At 45.7% G+C, this 20829-nt stretch overlaps 1 non-coding gene across 1 annotated transcript; it reads right to left on the bottom strand.

Moving 5' to 3' along the window:
• Positions 1–20066: 20066 nt before the first annotated feature.
• TRNAL-UAA (transfer RNA leucine (anticodon UAA)) lies at positions 20067–20149 on the bottom strand. Its single transcript has one exon. It is a non-coding gene; the product is annotated as a tRNA-Leu (tRNA).
• Positions 20150–20829: the final 680 nt, after the last annotated feature.

Genomic DNA, 20829 nt, shown 5'->3' with positions numbered 1-20829 from the left:
AGCAGTAACAGTGGGTTGTTAACCAAGAGTCTTCACCTGACATCTGAAACCAGCACAACTAGAAAATACAACCTCAGATTGTCCTAACAAGCAATCTCCAAACTGTAAACATGCAACAGTGAGAGAAAGTATTTCTTAGCCAGTGAAACACTTTAATGAGTGGATGGCTCAGCAAATCTTTTGCGCAGCTGCTTTCCCCTGCATGGATACTGAGATTTATGGTAGGAAGGGAGGGGAGAAATAAGCAACCAGGGGAGCGCAGTCCCTCTGTGGTTGGGTTCCACCTCATACTCCAGTATGGCTGATCTGATCCCTCTGCAACTCTCCTTTCCTTGGATAAACTATTAATTGTCCTGTTCAGCGGTGACTTGGAGCAAGGAAGTATCTCCTAGTGCCAGAAATCGTGACTTGGCTAAGACAAGAGGGAGCAATCCGTCCTTCTAGTGGGGGTACCGATGACGCAAGCCCAAAGCTTTTAAGTATTGAGTGTTCTTTGAATACCAATGGGCTCTTTTGGGGAGAGGGAAGCAAAGGAAAAAGAGTCAATGGAGATGACGTATTTTTGCAATTCTGAGAAGCTTTTCCGTATTCCTTTCCAAGGGATAGGTTCTTAAGCTCTTTAGCCTTCTGTTCAACTAAATGACATTTCTGATGCATACTAGTCCCGAAACCAAAATCACAATACCTGGAGGAATGGGATCCAAAAGAAACAATCTTCCTTCCTGACAGCGGTGGACCAAGAGGCAAAAGAAAATGTCCAACATACATCTTCCAGAAGGTCCTTCCTGCTGATCATAACCTCCGACAGAAAAGTCCTTTCGCAAGACACAATTGTTAGAAATTATATTAATAGCAAAAAAAACTCCACCAAAATAAACTGTAGAGAACAGCACATTCTCAACTGATTTGCCTCTGAGCTGGTCCTTCATCCACTCTTTCTGTCAGATGAAATTTTCACTCCCCTGGGACCTGAGCTCCCAGCTGGAGGAGAAAGCTCACACCCTGACTTGCCTGTTGGCAGCAATCCACTCATCTGGGGAATCTCCTGTATCAGTGACAGTATAAAGCAATTCTTCTGACAACACATCATATTTTGAGTGGTTTAATAGTCATAAACTCAATAATAGTCATCTTCTGGCTTTGAAAAAAAAAACCAAAATATCTCCAAGAACTTTCGCTGTTACTGCACCTTGCTATTGTAAACTGAGCCATTCAGTCTGTTAGTTGCTGGGAAAACGTTTATCCAACATTATCTCCAAAAGAAATTTCTGATTCATACTTTTTTTTTGTGAAGGCTCTGAAGAGAGACCAGTCAGACACGGAGATTTGAAGAAAGCTCCTGAAGGAATGTAAAGGTCTTGCTGTTGAGGACACACAGATGAAAACATCAGCTGAATACATAAGATGCTCTGCACTTTTCTGATTTATCCAAAAAGCTATTTTTGTTTATTAAAACCTGGTTACTAGCTGCATCTCACCAATAACCTGGAGTGCTTGCTTGGTTAATTTAAGCAAGCAGAGCTTTGACGAAGTAATTTTACCGTCCTCGGGGATCTGCCAGCTTATGCCGGTCTTCACTATTTCAGACGAAATTGAGTTAATTTTCGCTGAAATTGCTTCTTAGCAGACAAACACATTCCCCATCATTGCGAGCTTATGCCTCTGCAGCTCTATTATTCTTTAATTTACACACCCCGGCAGCGAGGGATTAATGCCTGAGACATACAAAAGGCTACAGTGTGGAGAGGAGAAGGGGAGGAGAGAGAGAGTGGAGCTCTGCGGGGAATAGGTAATGGTGTTTCAGTTTTATAGTCAAAACATTTAAAGTTTGGCATTAATGCAGAGTCAAGTCTTGTTGTCCTTTCACCCTGGAAATGCATTGTCTGGAGCATCAAAGCAGAACACGTCTCAGCTGCTCAGCCAGGCCAGAGATGATGGCAGGTCCCTGCAGGGCTGCCAGGGTGAGAGGGCAATCACCACGATATTACAAACCGCTCAGCATTGGGAACTGATTGCTGGTGGTCAAGGTGCTGTGGAGCAGAACCGCACGGGAAGGCCAAATTTCGTCTTTGCCCCTTTCATGACACTCTTGCTTCAAACAGGGGTTCCCCTGGGAAAACGCTGCTGCCAAGGCTCTAGGGATGCCTTCAAATTGTTCAGAAACTAAAATATTGGGTTCTCTTAAGCATCTAGACAAAAATATAACTAGTGCCAAAGCACCTGCAAATGGGTGGAGAAGGGGGATTCCACTATCTGGCTTCTCCAGAGAGAACAGGTACAAGTGCCAGGTTCAGCAGTCCCTGTAACGTCTCTAGCAAGATTTTAGGGCAGCAGCATTTTAAGCTAGTCCCTGTTAATGATTGATCAGAATAGCAATTATGCTTTTTTTTTTATGTTAACACTTCAGTTTCCTTCTTTAATTACACAGCTAGCCATTTCCTCTTTTATTGTATATGCTTCTGAGATATATGCAGGTTATAAGATAAAATATACCAATGTTTTGGTATGCACATAGCAATGCCATAATAAAAAGTTTAATTTCCTTACTTCTTTGAAGGCCTGCTCCTCCTTCCCCTTCCCCAGCTACTACCGGTGCCACATCAGTACCACAGTACACACCAAGATCCCACTTCACTGCCCACGTGTCCTCCTTCCACACAAACGCGTTAGTGCTTTCTCCTTGCTACCCTCTGCTAGTGAGAAGCTCTTTACCAGCCTGCTGTATTATTCTGTCTTCAAATCTTTTCTCGTTTCCTTCTTTGCTATGATGCCTACCAAATCCAGACACCACAGGGAAGTTGCTGATGTGCTGGATCACTGCATCTTACACCAATATTATCTCACCGTCTAACATTCCCTCTGTTGGATCTGCACGCTCATCTCTTGAAAACTCCTGAGAATCAGCATCAAAAGTTTTATTAAACCAGTGGTCTAGTAGGGCAGGGTAGCACCAGCAACATGCCAACGGCAAGGATGAGCAGGACCAGTGGCTCAGGCAGGTACAACTTGTCCTCCATCTGCCATCCAGGAGCAACTTCTGCCATTTTCCCAGCAAAGTTATTTCAGTAATCAACTCCTTTCAGCTCAGCTGACTTTTAGCCTCATGCATTTTTATACACTCTGCAAGAGCGAGAAGGATATTTACATTTTTTAATAAGCCTGACAGTTTGAAAGTAATTGGGGATTTATAATGGGTTTGTTTAGGTCTTTTTGTCCACTTGAATTCCAACTGCTAGTCTTAGGCCTAACAAGCTATATTATCTCTATGGTGATGAGGGAACCTCAACAGGAGGCCCTGAAGCCAAAGAGGAAAGCACTGGTGTGTTTTTGTTTTATAGTTTTTTTTTTCCTTTGAACCTGCATTTTAAAGCAAAAATATCACAACAAAATCTAAAGCAAGAGTAAAATTCCTCCAGCCATCCAGTGCTCATAACTCTGGCTGCTTCTACTGGATCTCCCAGGGGAATGTAAGTCAGTGTCTGATCTCTGTCAAGGTGTTTTTCTCTTTCTGGCAAAGATTTGAATTTATTTGCTCTATTATGGTTCTAAAATGATCTTAACACTGATTCTTCTTTTGGGAGAACCCGGTGTTTGGTGGTAAAAAAAAAAAGGAATTAACCTGCAAAACTCAAAGTCTGGGATCAGATTCCTGCAGCTAAATCTCAAGGACTCAGTTCTGCTTATTTCTAAAAAGAAAAGACAGCTGTACAGGGTGGAAGAGAGAAAGAAGTGAAGGCTGAGAAGGGATCTGGTCCAGTTGTGATAATGTGGTTTTCAGTGAAGACTGCTGTCAAAATCAGAGACTCCTGGGAGTCTCTTTGGCTTCCTTGGCATTGCTGAGGGACACTACTGAGATTTGTGCCAGACTCCTCTAGAGAAGGGCTGCTGACATATCACAGATGACATGCTCTGAGCCTAGCCTTAAAATTGGGTTCTTGCTTCTTTGAACCTCAGTTCCTCACATTCTTAAGAGAAGAAACAGCAGTCCCTATCTTCTGCACGAGTAAGGATATAAATGCAACAGAGATCAGCAGGGCTTAGTGTTGAAATGGAGTAGGAAGTGTCTGCCAAAACCCACTAAAACCAGTGATAATGAGGAAAAAAATAACAGGACTAGCATCCCTGATCAGCAGACATCAGCGCATGGGGTTTTTTCGGCAAAAGTGAACACCAAGCCACGGTGCTATGAGACGTACCTGACTTTGTCAAGGGCAGAGCCTCTGAATTCACATCTCTTCCTCCCTGTGCCGCAGACCTCCATGGCAAAAAGGGCGTGCTGGCGAATTGCTTCCCATGCCTCACGTTGCTATGCTTTCCATATAGCCAAAGCTGTGGAAGGAATAATTTTCATAAGCAAAAGGAAGAGGAGTGGAGATGTTGCCATTTGCCATTCTTTGCCTTTGCTTGCTCTTGACTGTGTGCTTGGAGTTGAAACCCATGCAAGATACACATCCAAGGGGTAGCTTTCTCCACTGGGTCTCATAGGACTGTGCAGCCTTATTTCCTTCCTCTGTGGAACAAAGACCCACAAAAGGGACAATGCCCTGTCCCAGTGTTTCCTAGCTTCCATAGCCCCAGGAGGGGCTTCTCCAGCCCCCTTGCAGCAGAGAGCCATAGGAGCCATTCATTGCCCCGGCACCAAGATCTGGTACCGGTGGCAGTGCTTCCCACTCCTTACTGTACGTTCCCAGCGCCTGCATCATTTGTGTGCAGGGATGCACAGGTCTCAGCACCCTGTGGAGGGCAGCAGGCAGGGAGGCTGGTGGGACACAGAGAGGGAGGGGTGGAGCAAGAGTCAAAGACAGAGAGGAGATAAAGAGAGATGGGATGGGAATGGGAGAAAGGCAGCAGCAGGAGAGGGGAAAGTGGGAAATGAATTGCAATAAGTTAGAAAATTCCAAGCAGATGAGCTTGAGCATTCAGCAGCTGAGATGTGGGGCTTCATTAGTACAGACCGAGAGAAGATAGAGATATTACGGAAGGAAATGTGTGATTCACAGGGGAAAATGGGAAAAACAACACACAGCATAGCAGCTGCTCCGTTTACTTCAATTAAAGAGCAGCTCAAAGGGTATGTTAAGGGGAAAGAAGGGGGAAGCAAACAAAAAGGCACAAACAACAGAGAAAAGCCAACTGTTACCCTCAAGCACCTCAGTGAACTGACTCAGACATTTGAACGCGGAGCCAGCGTTACTCACTCTGTACCTCCACTGCAGGGCCAAGCTGCTTGCGCTGCAGAGCCGGGCTGCGGCAGGAGCTGCGGGCTGGGGGCCGTGGTGCTGCCCAAGGCACATGGAGCTGGGCATGGGGCAGCCAGCACTCACAAAAGCACTGTCCCAGCTCTTGGGTGTGGAAGAAGAAGGCAGTTTCCCTTAGCATGGCTCTGTCACACCCTGGGAATGGGCGAGCAGGGTGTCCTGCTGCACCTAAATCACCAGCCACAGCATGTTTGAGCAAGGAAAGGAGGACAGCAGCGGTGGGTGCATTAATCACAGCCATGACTCACAGCAGAGCTGTGCTGGCCAAACAGAAGCACGTTGCACTTGGATCCAGGGTGGTGGGGGTACTGCCGGAGCCTCTCCATCCTTTTGGTGCCATCCCACAGCAGCTGCACCTCACCTGCCCCAGGCTTTGCTGCCAGCACCAGCCAGAGCTGGGCAGCCTTCCACAGCAACCTCATCAGCCACCATGTCTGGATGGGATTTGAACACTTCCCTTACCTTCACCTGTGATATATGAGGATGCAAAGAGCACACTGAGGTTGACTTGTGCTGCTTTTCCAAACAATGGTTGTCATTAATTCCAGCCAGAGACTTTAGTTATTTCAGCTGCACTGGACATACTGGTGGAAACATCCTGGCACTGGGCAAAGAGGAGAATAAGCAAAGTGAGTTCTATCTCTTCCTTCCTACACTAATTGCCAACCCTGATTTCTCAGACCTCATGAGCATGGAGAAATGTTATCATGAAACATTAATTGATTACAGTGAATCCCATTTTCAGCTCTCAAGTGATAAATGTTGGAAGTGAAGAACGGAGTGGACCTCAAAGAGCAAAGGTGAGACACAGGAGAAGGGAGAGATGGAAGAAACCTCCACTTCTCTAGGTGCTTCCTCCTTGCAGCTTTCATCAGGACAAAAATGTGTTAAGGATTTATAGGAGAAGAAAGTTTTCCATTTAGAGCCCACTAACTGCCTTAGATCTCTGTTTTCTTTACTGGTTCCCACACATAAGGGGTTTATCACTTTGCTCCAGCTGTGACACCAGCCTGCAAGGGTTAGTTGCTTTGCTTGGTTGACTGAAGCCTCAAATCTGGAGTTACTGGGTCAATCCCAACTCATGGCCTTCCCAGGTGATCAACAGAGACAACTTCACGATGTCAGAAAAGGTCTGCTTTCATTTTCGGTTGGGGAAAATCTTTGTTCAGATTTTATCCTTCCCTCCTTATCTTTGTGGATGCTTCCCAATTCCTGGATACAGCAAATCCATGACCCTTGGCTGACTCATTCCCTATACGAGCATCACAGTGGATTTCATTACAAAGTCCCATGGTCTCAGGATAATTACCTGCCCAAAGTCTCAGATGGAGCGCCTAGATACAAGCAAATTCCCAAACTCCTGACATTTATCACTCTAAAGAGCAGCCAGCAGAAAAGCAGCCCCTATCAGATAAGAGGTGTCAGTCAAGATTTCAATGTAGTTTCAAGCTGCAGCTTGAAAAGGACACATCACAGTATATCTGCAGAACGAAGCGTGGCAAATGTTAAATCTCCACAGCATGGGAATTAGCACAATAGATCCCATCTCCATACGTGATAATGAGAAACTCATAATTCTCTTATGCGAACTTTAATGCCAAAAAGTTGCCACAGAGAACCACCGAGGACACAAGGGCTTTTTCTTCAAAGCTTCTGAGATAGGCAGCGTTAAACGCGTTTGCTTTGAGCTGGCTGTGTGCTAAGCTTCCTCTGTCCCTTCATCTCTCCCCAATCAAGCTGTGTCTCAGTCAGCACCCAGTTGTTAAATTCTGGATGGATTAAAGAGCATGAGAAAATGCTTTTTTTTAGGAAAGTGATGTTTATCCATCACTCATCTGGGTGAGTGTTAAACTTCAGATCCTCTGCTCCTCTAATGATCATTGCATGGCGGTGCGTTCAGAGTCTTTGCTTTGCACAGTAGTGGGGATGTTTGATCTAAAGGCTTCTCTTTGCCCAAGATTAAATCTGAATTTGGATCATCCTTTGGGGTCTAATTGCGTAGGATTATGGTGGCAGTGCAGCAGGGCCACAGAGTGTATTGGCAGGAAGAAGAGGACAAGAATTCCCCAAATGACCTGACAATTTTGAAATCCCAGGAGATTTCAATAGCATTTTGGGCAGAGGAGAAATTGAAGTTCAAAGACAGAAAAAACAGCTTTCCTTGTTCAGTGTTAAAAATGAAAAAAGAGGAAAGGTAATCTCTCTAATCAAATGCCTAGAATTCATGCAGGCTTCCAACTAACACCAGCTTAGGAGAAGCACTGACCGATATCAGACCCTTGCTGATGGAGACGTGGGTGGACAGGGATCAGACTGACAGTAAGTTCCTCAAAACTGCAAAGTTTCGACACTGCGTTAGGCATAATTACACCTGTCAAAGATGACATACTACTGGAAATTTTCTGTTGCGGAGCTAATGGCAGAGGGACTTTTGTAAAACCCTCCATATAATTTCTGGATGCCTCAGGCCTTCAGAAACTATCTTGACAGGCAATGTCTTACTGTGCAATAGGAGGCTCTGGTTTAACTACAGGTGGTGTTGGACCAAACAGTTTGAAGCACTTCTGCTTTTCTTGATCTGGAAAAGTCCACTCTTTGCATTTTAAGAGCATCACCACTTAAAAAGATATAAGAAATATGTCATAAAACAACCACCTGCCAGTTAGCTCTGTCTGGTCTGTCACCTCCAGTAAAGGGCAAACGCTTCAACACAGCAAGGAAACACATGATGATACTGCCTAGTAAGACAAACACCTGGTTCCCCCCCTTCTCAAGTCTTCAAAACAACTTCTACAAAAAAAAAAAAAAAAAAGTATCTCTGTATGGGACCCAAGCACAATGCTTGCCATAGCTGCAATATCACTCTCTGGTTCAACTTCTTGCCAGCCCAGCAGTGCAATGATGTGAAGTTCACCCCAGAACAACAGCTTTCCTCCCCACAAAAGAAAGCTCAACCAGACTTAGGATAAGAAGGAAGGAAAGGCCTGTGTCAGAGCAGGACAGAACCCACAGGGCTTGCTACGGCTTCTGCTCAGCTCTTATCCTAGTACATCCCAGTGCCTGCCCTGCCCAGGTGGATCTGGAAAACTGTCTTAGAGATGCTAGACAAAGATAGACTGTGCCATGTAGATATTACCAAGAGCCAGAGCTGACACACACGTACGTGAGCATTGCGTCAGAGCCTGCTAACCACACTGCAGATGACGCTTTTCTCCTGCCCAGCAGCACTTCCTTCATTGCCACACCACCACGCACTTCCAGCTCCACCTTCACATGGCCTAGGGAGCAGGAAGGTCGGCACTCGGTGCCAAAGGAAGGGTGAAGTGTTGAAATCCTCATCCAGCTGGGATTAAATTCAGGGAGAAGGGATGGAGCACACCAAATGCAGTGAGCCTTAGATAAATGCTCATTGTCTTCACTGGGAGCTGGGTTTGAATAAGAATGGAGAAGTTCAGGATTTGGTAGACTGTGTGTAAAACATTTCAGAACGACTGCTATGTGCATGCAGCTAGTTTTCATGCATAATATATATAGGAGCACACCATATGTTTAAAGCATCAGGCCATCGGGACAATCTTGGATCATATTATAAAGCTTTCCTACCGTGTTGCATTTGTTCTAAACAGATGCATTTCTCCTTGTCCCCCGCCCCCTCCCCCCCCACTCCCCCCTCAGCTTCCCAGCCTGCCAACACTCACTTATAAGGAAACCAGGTGTCCATCTTTAAAAAAAGAAATAAATCAGTATCCAAAGGAATCAGTCCAGGAAGAAAGTCAGTGCCCATCTCCGCTATTTTTGTTTCAAACAGGAAACATGTTACCAAACAAACTAACAAATGGACAAACAAGAATCAAAACAAGAAAAAGGGAGACATGAAAACTCATAGGAATTAGGTTCTGAATTCTGCAAAGCCAAATGCTAATCGTGCCAGTCCCCAAATGTACAGAACAGATGAATTCAAGAGCAGAAAAGAGCGCCAATGGTAGCAGACATGCTCTGGGTGAAACATGTCCTGCATTGGTTATGAGAAGGGCTGGATGCTCTTGTCTTTAAAGTGTATGGTTTGATTTTGTATTAATTCATCAGCAGCATCACAGATCTCAGGGGCTCGTCTCCGCTCATTATGGGTGATTTGCATATATAGTTAGAAAAGACCCACCGTCTGATTTGTCTCATTGCTGCTCTCTGCTGTCGCTGTGTTATCCTGCTAGGGAGCTTTTGGCAGACACCTCCACGTATCAGGAGCTCTGCCGGGCCCCAGCTCATCCCCAGCAGGTGCTGGGTGCCCCACCAGCTGGGAGGAGAGCCCAGCATCTCCCAGCACACTGGGTGTCAGCAGCAGCTGGGCAGGGACATGGAGGAAACCCAACTACTCACGTTGGGCACATCACCCTCAGGTGAGTAAAAGTAGCTCTGTCCTCCTATGATGTTTCAAGAGATGTTGCCTCTGTCCATCCCTGAGGAGACAGCAAAACCACCTCGCAGGAGAAAGCCAACAGGCTCAGCATTGGAGCAGCTGGGAAACACTCGCAGCTGGCTCCCTATCCCTTACACGGAGTTTCCTCCAGTCATGCGAGCTCTTAAGGCCATGTTTTATATCCTAATTAAACTGAAAGAAAAGGAATTGGATAACAGTCTAAAAGATTTGCAAGCTACATCTATTTCAGAAAATGACTCATGTTCCCACTAGTGTAGCTCATCAGGTCCAGCACATGCTCTAATGTGTGGGACTAATAGATTTGTAACAGTGATATCTAATATGAGTCTGTTCCGGTTACATACTTATCATGGGTCCTCGCAGGCTTTCCATCAAAGCTGCTGAATGGAAGCACTTTTTATTAAAGAAAGAGGAAAAAAAAAACCTCTTTGCCCATAAATTGCTCAGCACATTAGCCTCCAAAACAATTCACTGAGGCAAGGTCATATATCCCTTACATTAATTTAGATCCTTGGAAAGTTCAATGAGATGAGAAGACAAGACAAAAAGCAAGAGGTTTTGTCTTCGGCTGCCATGAATCAGTATTGCTTCCCATCAGCTGAGAATCCATCTATATATCTAGAAAGAGCTATAGGAAATATATAACAATTTCTTCACGATCTTGGGGTCTGGTAATGATGATCCATATGTTACCTTATTACTTGGGAAGGAAGGGAGCGACTACAAGGAGAGATGACACCTGGCAGGTGACAGCGGCTTTTACAGCCCCATGGAAACATGCTTTTGATTTCAGCAGGCTCGAGTTTGTCCCGTGGTCTTGAGAGTCACCACGATTAAGCAAAGGTGAAAATACTTTGTTGCTTTGTTTATTTCCAGGCAGTATTTCAGTGGGACAGGTTATGATGCCAGTCACAGACAGGAGTAGGACGTGGCAAATCAAGCCGCAGAGGGACAGGCTTAAGTGAAATATAGTCATGTTGGTGATGCTCTGCCTCTCAGTTATATCCCATCCGCTCCTCCAAACAGTAAGGAAAGCTGCCAGCTCTGAACCCTGTACCGTGCGCTGTCCCTTTGATACTGCAGCTCTCTCCTTCATGTTTACACCCTTCAGATATTTTTAGGCTCTTTTTTCCACACACAGAAGTAAGCGTTGTCATCTCGTAGCCTCGTTTAGCTGTTTGAGGCTTCCCACATAAATCATTTTTTCCAAACGTCTGATCATTTAGTGATCAGAAGGCAGAAGGGGTGGTCTGGTCGCTCTTCTTTTAGCTTCCTCGCAGGTCTCATTATCTGGTCACGTTGTGGTGGCTGGGACCAAGCGTGTGGTTTGTTTTTGAGGACAGATCAGAACCACATAGGGAAGGGCTGTTTCCTTTGCATGGCATAATTTGGCTCCACAGAGTCAGACGATTTTATTTGCAGTAATATACTATTTCAGACTGATCTCCAATTTGTCATCTACTGGCACCTCAAGGACCCTTTCTGTACCCTGGAAGTGGTGCAAAATATGTTGTCAAACCTGTTAATTTCCGAGATAGTTGGAGGGGGAGGATGTTCACTGAAAACACCTTATGGTTTAGGATGAATGCTTTTTGGTGGAGGGAGCTTGATTTTTTTAATTATTTTTACAATAAAAGACAATCTTCTCCCAAGGGAAATAAGGTTTTAATCTGCTTCACCTTGAGACCTTCCAAATTTCTTTTTTTTTTGTGAGTTGTTTCAACTACTTTGGACAGCATTCTTGCACATACACATATTTGGCAGGTTTAACGGCGAGCAAATATCAAATTACAGGAACGGATTTGTGGGCACAGTCTGGTCCAACTAGACAGACAGCTAACCACTATAAAGTGCTCTGTCAGATAGTTATTCCCATACAATTTCATTCTCCATAGCAGTCATGTTATCCAGATTAAATCCTTGGTCCTTCCTTAAAAAAATTCTAAGAATATCCTTATTTCCCCCCTCAGGCACCATTAAAACAAGTCACCCCAAACTATGAAATAGAAATGCATTCAACCTATTATTCTGGGAAGAAAAAGATGTTTGGGGACAAATCCAATTATATGTCATGTTTGTAGCTTCATTTCAGAAAACCCTTGGAGCCAAACAGGTCCATGCTAGTCATGATGGGGTATTTCTTAGCAAAAAACATCTCCTGTTGCCATAGTCACTCCTCCCTGTCCTGGTCTTGCAATGAACTCCAACATCTGGCAGATCTGAGTTGACTGTTGACATGAAGGTGAGAAGTTGGGTGGTTGAGAGCAGCATGATAGTTACCCGAGGCTTGATGAGGTCTCCTCCCTTCACCGATGTCCAACCCTTGGCACTTCCCAGCACAAGGAGCAGCTCCCAGTGCAGCAGCTTCGTAACCAGGACCTGACAGTGGGTTAGGGCTTCACTCTTCATCAGATATTAAGCCCACCACTGCATATAACTGTTCCTGCTGCTGTGAAATGAAATCCTGCCTCTTTACGGGCTCCGTGGGTTACAGAGGGTGGTGGGTAACCATAGAAACGATGTTGTAAAACAGCATGGGAGTTGGCATGTAATGAAGTGCTACTGGCGTGCAACACCTGAACAGAGCCCCTTGAGAGGAGTCATTACAGGTGCACCTGTAGTGGGTTTGAGCAGGGATGTCCTGTGTAGAAAGTCCAGCACAGGCTGGAGGATGAGGTTGGCTGAGAAAGTCAGGTACCAATCATCAATGCAACTTAAAGTCCTTAAATTAAAGCCCAGAAATCCACTATTTTTACACTGTTTTTCATTCATCTTCTGAAAGGAGCAGGTGATGCTGAGCTCCGCTCCCTGTCCCACACAGTTTTGGGGTTGCGTTCACCAAAATCTCCTACCAACATGTGTAGGACCCTGCAAGCCTGGTCAGGATTTTCTGCAGGAAATCCTGGCTCTTCTTGGCTTGTTCCAAAGATCAGTTCATGGATGGAGGAAGCTCTTCTAATTACACAGAAGCAGTTAAATATGAGATATCCTAGAAACATTGGTGTTTGGTAATCTACAGTAACCTGCAGAACAGGTTCACAGATGAACATCATAAAAATATCAGCTTCTATTCTTTCAAATACAAGTTGGATGCCAACGGTGCTCCAACAGACATACCATACCAAGGAACTTTCAGCCTTAACTAGATGAGCTTCTTGACTGTTTGTTTCAGGACATTCCCATGAACCTCAGTAGACTGTAAGGACTGTAGAAGGTACAACTATAAAAGCCATGGCTTCAGGAGGAAAGAAAGAGCAGATGCTCTTCCTCCACCTCCATTATTCATCTGTACTGGGGACAGTCACCACCTGGACCCAAGATTTCAGGCCAGCATTATTCCTTCACTTGCCATATCTACATCTTCAGCAGTAGAAAACAGTGATGCAAGTGCAGCACAGTCCTACCCTGACACTGGTTTCTGTCTGTGAATTTTCCTACCTATGAGACATGATAATAAATCATAGACAGAGCATGCTGATTGATTCTGGCCGAGCAGTATGTTAGTCTCCAGGGCCAACAAACCAGCACTGAAATAAAGTTTTCTTATTCAACATGCTATGCTGCAACAAAAAAAAAAAGTTCTTCTGTATCCCAGGCAGATCATTTAACCTCACGTGCAAGGAGAATGACAAAAAGATACACATGTAGGCATTAGGAAATGTTCCCACCTGATGTTCTCAAAGTGAGCTCTCCAACAGCTCAACATTCCCCCTGTAGTTCTCCTAATAATTAATGGAAAATAAAGTCTTCTGGGAAAATTGTCACCAGGTAATTAATAAAAAATGAAAATGAGAGAGCAAGAAGAAAGAACAGAGATGTTGCAAAAAGCCTGCAAATTGAAAGAGGCGGACTTACAGTTGTGATTTCCTTCCCAGTCTCAGAGGGAACATAACACGTGCTCCACGTTCATCAACGGCTCACTCAGGTCTCTCAGCTTCTTCCATTCACACTTCTGAAATAAGAGACATTGTGATGGAAATGTTTGTGCCTTGCCACATTTCTCAATGGCCCTGCACGCACAAACTTGCTCACACAGATAGGGGAATGGCTGCCAAGGATAAATCTCCAGAGCCCTGTAGGGATCTATTAACCAAGTGATCACTAGAAAATAAAGGTCACTGTTTGTTTTCTACCTGTGGGTTCAATTTGCTTATCAGTTTGGTGGGAGTGGTGCATTAAAACCCAGGAAAGATGTCCTTTCTCTAACAAAGCAGTGAGGAAACATCCTTTTGCCTCAGCATCTCTGAAATGCCTCCCCAAAGAGTGAATGCTCTTCCTCATGTTCAAGCATGTTTGTCTCACTGCTGCTAAAGGAGACTAGAGAAGAGTTTAAAAAAAAAAAAAACACAACAAATTTTCACGGTTAAAACTGATGTCCTGTTGAGACATGGGGCTGAGAAACCATCGCTGGAAATGCCCAGCTTCCAGCGCTGTCTCCACCTGCAGTTTGCCAACACGAGTGCCTGAGCTATCACAGTTGCTGAGGAATCCTGAGAGGGAAGAAGATGAAGATGGATGGTCTTATGATTAAGCCAGAAGACAGGGATTCAAGGATCTGGCGTCACTTATAGACCTCCTGCGCCGACTTTGGGCAAGTCAATTAACCTCTCTGTGCCTCTGCTGGCCATCTGTAAAATGGAGATAAGAGACTTCCCTACAGCACAGGAGTGTTCGAAGGAGACTTGTGTGTTTGACAGATGCTCTCATCCGATGCCAACAGGAGTCATGAGATTTCATTGACAGGAGAGTGATGGAGTGGAGAAGACCCACTGCCATTTGGGGTTATGTAGCTTTGTGAAAACTCAATAGGTGTCTGTTCTGCGTCCCTCGCCACCTCCTTTGCACCTGTCTGTCTTCCAAGGCACAAATACTCTTGACTGAGCACTGGCTCCAATACCAGCTGCGAGAACCCACAAGTCTCCTAGGACGCTTCCCATCCCTCCACAAGGGCTCAAGGGGATCAGCGAGAATTTTTGCCCCCCTCTAAAAAGTAATGAGAGTCTCAGAAAAAAAAGCCATGGAGTGGCCAGCCCTGCTTTACGCCGGAGTGAGTGTGGAAGTGCTTGAGGTGAAAGGCTCTGCTGCCCTGGGTCCTACTGCCTTTGTGGCCACAGGGCATGCGGATAAATCCCCACTCCTGGAGGGGCATCCTGCCCATTGCAGCAGTGCAGGTGGCATCACAGCTGGTGTGGCCTGTCCATCTCTCCCACCCTGCCACAGGGGCTTGCTAATCCCTGCAAACCCTTTACAGCTCTGCAAACAAGGGAACATAATTTGCCATTATGTTGGGGGTTTTTTTTTATTTCTGGATTTTTTTAAGACCTCAGAAGAGAAAAACATTCCTGTACTTTCACGGGGAACCCTGTATTTCCCCTACCAGCTTCACAAGATGAGTTAAAGCATCTAATCCCGACCCTGGCGGAGCCCACCTGACCCTTCTCTGCAAGGGTCCAGGGGGAGGATTTCCTTCCTTTCCTGTTGGATTTTTTTTTTCCTGTATTAAAATCCCATAGTGTTATTAAAAGGAATTGTTCAGTTCCTTTAATTGGCTCAGAAGATAAATTCTTCCCTCAGCCCGGGGGTCATGGCCATCAGCAGCTATTTATTAGCTGCATTGATTGAAAAGAACAGCCTTTAAATGGAAATAAATTGAATTCTATGGCAAAGAGGATTCCATACAGGCTATTAATATAAGACAGGGAGCTTAGCATTTTGGTTTGTTTTTTTTTTTTTTAAATTATTAATTATTTATCCTGCTTCTCAGCTCCTAGCTATCCTCAAGCTCCCAGCTACTTCCTATGTCTCCTACCAGCCACCCCCTCCTCATCATGGAGATTTTCTTACCCACATGCTTAAAAGCAGACACAAGGGTGATAGTGATGATGAAGTCTTGAATGAGCTCAGGAAGGCTCCAAATCAGGTCCCCAGGAACCAGTGGAAGAAGGAGAAGTGATGGGGAGCAAGATTAAATGTCCACATGCATGCACAAGAGAAATGAGAGGGAGAGCAAAGCTTTCCCACTCTCTCTGGGGCATTTTTATTATATTTTTGCCTTCTCCACTGCTCAGAGATTGTTTTTGCCATCCCCCTGTTGGCTCCAGAATACATTTCATGCTGCTCGCCTTCATTCCAGAGCTTAATTGCTTGAGATTGTTACTTGTAGGCTGTTAATTTATTAAAACCAGATCTCCCATATTACTCTGGAGCCCAGAAGAATCATTGCCTTCTATTAAAGGCAGTGGCGCGTGCCCGCTTGCCTTTTTTCTCTGGTCACCTCTGTAATTGCAGCCCTCTGCTAAGATGGAAGACTCTCCCCTACCACCTAAGCATCCTCCACACGGCAAATTCAGTTGAGGAACACACACAGGAGACAAACTCACTCAGGGTGTAAACAGATATAACTTCTCTGATGTCCGCGGAGGAGTGTGTGATTGCACTGGAGACACACAAAGCCTCTAAGCTGTTCAGGTCACATTTCCCCAGGTGGGACAAAAAGTGAAGTCAGGGGCTGCTGGCAACAGATGGTCGCTGGAGGCATCATGCAGACCAGACCTTGCCAAAATACAACAATGGATCTCCCACAGGATCCAATGGAACCAGCACTGTCCTTGTCCAGCTAAGCACAGAAGGATCTTCCTTGGTTGTAAGGGCCATCTTTTGAGTCAAATGCATCACTCCAAGCCAGACACTTGCACCAAATGCTGGTGCAATGAGCACAGACGGGGTTCATATACCAGGAGATATAGAGATATATATACATATACATATATATATCTCCAAATACTGGAACAGCAGGTATATGAGAACAGGTGTCTGATATAGGCCAGAAACTCCTCACTTCTTCTCTGCCATCATCTCTCCAACAGGTCCCTCCACGTCCCCAGGGATGCTCAGTTGCCTTCGTCATGCCCTGACTCTGCCCTGCCTTTGAAGGGTTTCCTTGGCAGCGCCGTGCACACATCTGATCCTACAGAACTGCTCAATAGCATCTGAAATGCAGAAGTAGCATCCCTTAAGGCAGTACCTGAGCCTGATTTTCAAACTCATAAAGGAGGGAAATCAACAGATGATTGGGAGATGGAGTATCACCATATATCTGAGATACTGCTGAGCAGCAGTGTGGGAGATGTTTGCCCCTCTCAGACTGTTTTCTGAAATCCTGCCATACAAGAGACAAACACCCCTCACTGCATTACAAGGTCAACAACCCACACAGCCCCCCTTCTGTAATGGCACAGTCTACATTTTAGACACACGGTGTGTGGTCTCCCTCGAATTTGAGTGCCTCTGATCTGTATCCTTACCTAGATTTGGCACTGAGCTCCACCAATGTCAAAGCGCAAGCGCAAACATGAGATAAAACCATAACGAAATTCCGGGACGAGGCACTGGATCCAGGCCAGCTGGGGGGTGCCTTGTAGGGTCTCCAATATCCCCAACTTGCCATCAGGAGGTCTCAGGAGTCTGAGTCCTCCTGCGGTCTAAAGGCCAGTGATGCTCCACGAGGCACCCAGATAGCCATGACACTCCAAAAAAGTGAGTGTCTGGGACACAGCTCCCAGCACCATTAGGCAAGCACAGGCGCAGGTACCAGCTCTCGTTACCCGCCAGCCGGCAATTATAACAGAAGCATTACAAGAGTAAAACAATAACATTTTGTTTACTTTCTAAATAGTTAGCTCATTTCAGCACTCTGCCTCCAAGTGCTAGATAATAACGGGATATAAGACAGGCGGTAGCTTGCTGTATCCAAAACAGTGTGAGTGCATCTGTGATTGTAAAGAAGTGGAGAGTTGCTGCTCCAGAAACCCAGTCCTGGAAGTGGTGGGGTGGAGGTGCTGGTATGAGCTGTAGGTCAGACTGGATAAGGGAATTTCTCAGGAATACAGAGCTGGGGCAAGATAGACTGGCTGCTCTGGTGCCTGTGGATTCATGTTGACCTACATCCTTCAAAGCTCTGGTTCCTTGTTCCTGAAACAGCCTGCGTTATTCTAGGACTGCTCTGCTTTTACCTAAGTGCTTGATTTATTTTAAGTACAAATGTCCTGAGATCTAATCTGAGATCTGCAAGCAGGAGCACACAGCAAACAGTGGCACTTACAAAGACCCTCAAAAGCCATTTCATTTAGATTAAACAAGGCAGTGATTGTGTTTTAATATAGGAATTGATTATTATAAGTATGCTTATTGAGCTTAACAGCTTAGATTTGTATCTATTTCATGACTGTTAATCTTTGATAAATATGTTTTTAATAATCTCTACGTATTTATTGAACATAAAACTGTCTTGCAAAACCGAGAATAAGATTGCTAAAGATACTTGTTGTACACTATTTCCACACAAATCCATTATTATAAACCTTTCACTTAGGTTTACTTTTAACCATAACATAACAGATGTGCAGACTGTATAGCAATTATAATAAATATATTTGTAATAAACTATTGATATTTAACCTGCAGTAACCACCTTAATAAATATGACAGATGGAAATGGCTATTGGACAAGCTGCACTTCTTAGCTCTGTCAAACATTTCGAGGATATGGGATAAGGAGGAGGAAATTCGTGGCCTGGTAGAAGGCAGTTTCTTTATCAATCTTCCACAGCCGTCACCTACCCTGGCCACTGGCCTCATTGCTATTTCAGTCCCCAGACCTCCAGCCCTGCGTTCTTACATGGCTCTGCCATTTGATCTCAGTCCTGAGTCAAATTAACACTTGGCCCCAGCCGGCCGTACGACATCGTCAGGCTGTGTGGTACAAAGGCTGTTAATTCAGCTCCCAGTGCCCCCAGATGATGCTCTGCCTACCCAGTAGCTTTGCAAACTGGATAAACATCCTCAAGGGATCAGGAACAGACCACAGCCCATACTCCTGGGGTGGAAAAACCACAAGCTTTGTGAGAATATGGATCAACAGAGAAGCTCAAATGAGGAGATTTCAGCTTTGAACTCAGCAGAGGCCACCAAATGCCTTTGACATGAGAACTCGACAGGAGTCTGACTCCAAGCCATCAGAGGCAAAAGACTTGACCTGCAGTGCTGCTCAGACCCCCTGGGATACTCTCAGAGATGTATTTGTCATTCTTTGCATCACTTAATGGCTGAGGTTAGTTGCAAGAAGACAGCTCTAGTGGATATGCACAAAATTTGACTCCCAGCACTAATCAAATGGGAGAGGAACAGAGTTAATTCCTCTCACATGGTCTCCTCCGGGTCCTGCCCCGTTTGTTACGTGGCCACTCATACGGGCCCTGTAATCCTTCCTGTAGGCCACCGTCTGATTCCCATATATCAGAGAACGCCAAAGATCACAATATGCAACTTTTAATTGAGCTGTGTCATCTGCCACAAACATGAAATTAATGGTCCTACATCATAATCATAAATTCATACATAACCCCCATGCACCAGCAAATAACTCTTTGCAGTGATACTACAATGCTAAGCTGATTTGCAAGAAGCGCATGCTACCCAGGAATCCTAATTAACCAAATTAACACCATCACTTCAAATCATGTCCCAGCAGTAGGACATTTCCCATTGGCCTCAGGCTGGAGCAAAGCAGCCAAATGAAAACCTGACAGCGTCTCCACGGGTCCAGCAGGCCAACCCTTTACGGAGGGAAATGTCTGCTGCCCATCCACGCACACAAGGAAGGGAGTAAAAAAATCTTGTAGGCATTTGTAGGTATTGACCCAAGACAAACTACAGCATAGCAACACTGTGCAACAGACAAGCAGTTCTGTTTCTCATGCATTTCCCAAATTTAACCAGCAGCATCAGGAACCCCCTTCCTGCCATGCTGGTTTTCTCCAGGCGGGGTGGGACACTGCCAGACCTCCCTGGGGAGTGCCAAACGGTGCTTTGGGTGAGCCAAGCAATGCCCCTGCAGTCACGGAGCAGAGCTGGCAAGAGAAGCCGGTGCGGAGCAGTCTCCACAAACCCCGAACCTATCTCCCTGAACCCACTTGTTTGCGCCAGTTTCTACTTGTGACTTGCCTGAAGCTGTCTAGAGCTGCATACCTTTTTTTTTTTTTCCCTCCTTCAGGGTAGTCAAGTTTTTCTATTTCTGCCATGGGAAAAACAAGTCGCTATTTTGGGAGCATGTGGGATTCAAGCCCATGACGAACTCAGCACTCCCTGCATGAAGGATGAGAGACGTAACCTGTGTGCCAGTGACCAGCTCACGTCTCTCTACACATGCAGCCTGCATGGTAGGGAGGCTCAGGTGCCACCAGGGTCCTCAAGTTGGGGCATTGAACAGCCTCAGCTTCCCGGGCACAGGGCCCAGAGCTCCCATCACTGCTCTGAACTGATGCTCTAAAAGCCAGGGTGGAGGATTTGGACCAAGAGAAAAAGGAGGATCCTACCAGAAGTGGGGTTCGAACCCACGCGGGCATGTGCCCATTGGATCTTAAGTCCAACGCCTTCACCACTCGGCCATCCTGGTGGGCTGTAATCTCTCCCCTGGCCCACCAGTTCCTCCCCTTAAGGGCACACACCTCACCAAGTCCTCGAGGTTCCAACCCAAGACACTTCCTGAGCCCAGAAACACCTTCCCCTCCTCACTGCGTTCTTTCATGTCCCCAGCAAATTGGTGGAACAGCTGTTTGGGAGATAGCAGGTTTCATGGGCCATGAAGGATGGCACAGCCCCGGCGTGCCACACCAGATGCTCATGCAAGGGCCATAGCCACTGGTGATAATGTCATCAGGGACCCTGGTGCAGGAGGGGCACCTCTGGAGAGTCTCAGCAGGACCTCACTGGGTGCCTGGGTGGGAAGGGAGCAACTCTGACAGCCCGACAGCACTCAGCTGGACATGCCACATGGGTGAAGCACTGTCCTTGCACCTCGGGCCCCACTCCTCACCCTTTCCAGTCCCCATTTGGGTCTCTACTAGGGCATTTAGCTGTGAAAGACAGTGGGGCTGGGGAGTCTTTCTTTCTCTGTTGGGGTGAAGTACAACTTTTTTTGCAGTCTGAGGAAAAGGAACAAAAATTGACCCATAAAGACTTCTGTTGAATCACATGGGATTCAAACCCACAGCCCTAAGTACCTGTGTGCATGTGGTCTTTAGCCTTAAGCCACAGGAGCCTGATAATTTCTGTCTCTGATTTCAGCCACCCTCA

Source organism: Chlamydotis macqueenii, chromosome 10, assembly GCF_036417535.1.
Source record: "Chlamydotis macqueenii isolate bChlMac1 chromosome 10, bChlMac1.mat, whole genome shotgun sequence".
In the NCBI taxonomy this organism is placed as follows: Eukaryota; Metazoa; Chordata; class Aves; order Otidiformes; family Otididae; genus Chlamydotis; species Chlamydotis macqueenii.
Note: the sequence above shows the minus strand (reverse complement) of the source record. Positions and strands in the feature narration are given on the sequence as shown.